This window comes from Triticum aestivum, chromosome 4B (assembly GCF_018294505.1).
Source record: "Triticum aestivum cultivar Chinese Spring chromosome 4B, IWGSC CS RefSeq v2.1, whole genome shotgun sequence".
NCBI classification, from domain to species: Eukaryota; Viridiplantae; Streptophyta; class Magnoliopsida; order Poales; family Poaceae; genus Triticum; species Triticum aestivum.
This window is the reverse complement of record NC_057804.1, coordinates 86,688,439-86,690,135: the sequence shown is the minus strand read 5'-3', so window position 1 is coordinate 86,690,135 and position 1,697 is coordinate 86,688,439.

Here is a 1,697-nt window from a genome sequence, read left to right as displayed (position 1 = left end):
GGGATAAAAGGGGACTTGATGCTTTAATGCTATGGTTGGGTTTTACCTTAATAAATCTTTAGTAGTTGCGGATGCTTGCTAGAGTTCCAATCATAAGTGCATATGATCCAAGTAGAGAAAGTATGTTAGCTTATGCCTCTCCCTCAAATAGAATTGCAATAGTGATTACCACTCTAGTAACGTAGTCAATTGCTTAGGGACAATTTCACAACTCCTACAACCACTTTTCCACACTCGCTATGTTACATCTTTATCTAAACAGCCCCTACTTTTTATTTATGTGTTCTTTATTATCTTGCAAACCTATCCTATCATACCTACAAAGTACTTCTAGTTTCATACTTGTTCTAGGTAAAGCGAATGTCAAGCGTGCGTAGAGTCGTATCAGTGGCCGATAGGACTTGAGAGAGTATTTGTTCTACCTTTAGCTCCTCGTTGGGTTCGACACTCTTACTTATTGAAAGAGGCTACAATTATCCCCTACAGTTGTGGGTTATCAGCTATTCTTTCCGTTCAATCTATCATAGAGTTCATACTAGAACAACACCTTAAGACACAAATCAACAAAAACCGTAATGTCATGTAGATACTCCATTGTCACCTCAAGTATCCGTGGGCATGATTATACGATATGCATCACAGAATCTCAGATTCATCTATTCAACCAACACAAAGTACTTCAAAGAGTTCCCCAAAGTTTCTACCGGAGAGTCAAGACGAAAACGTGTGCCAACCCCTATGTATAGATTCATGGGCGGAACCCGCAAGTTAATCACCAAAACATACATCAAGTGGATCACGTGATATCCCATTGTCACCACAGATAAGCACGGCAAGATATACATCAAGTGTTCTCAAATCCTTAAAGACTCAATCCGATAAGATAACTTCAAAGGGAAAACACAATCCATTACAAGAGAGTAGAGGGGGAGAAACATCATAAGATCCAACTATAATAGCAAAGCTCGCGATACATCAAGATCGTGCCATAGAGAGAACACAAGAGAGAGAGAGAGATCAAACACATAGCTACTGGTACATACCCTCAGCCCCGAGGGTGAACTACTCCAGAGAGGTTTTTGGTGGTTACAGAGGCTTGCGGCGGCAGAAATCCTGATCGCTTCGAAGGTTTTAGGGTATATGGGAATATATAGGCGAAAGAAGTCGGTCGGGGGAGCCACGAGGGGCCCACGAGACAGGGGGTGCGCCCAGTAGGGTGGGGGCGCCCCCCACCCTCGTGGCCACCTCAAAGTTTCCTTGACTTCAACTCCAAGTCTCCTGGATCACGTTCGTTCCAAAAATCACGCTCCCGAAGGTTTCATTCCGATTGGACTCCGTTTGATATTCCTTTTCTTTGAAACACTGAAATAGGCAAGAAAACACCAATATGGGTTGGGCCTCCGGTTAATAGGTTAGTCCCAAAAATATTATAAAAGTGTATAATAAAGCCCATAAACATCCAAAACAGATAATATAATATCATGAATGCTTCATAAATTATAGATACGTTGGAGACGTATCAGCATCCCCAAGCTTAATTCCTGCTCGTCCTCGAGTAGGTAAATGATAAAAGAAAGAATTCATGAAGTGTGAATGCTAGCAGGTGCACAAGTTTGATCAATCAAAATTTCAGTCACCTTTTCTAGCATCATTATATGTCATAACAGTAGTCCATCTCATAAAACTTCTCAAAATCA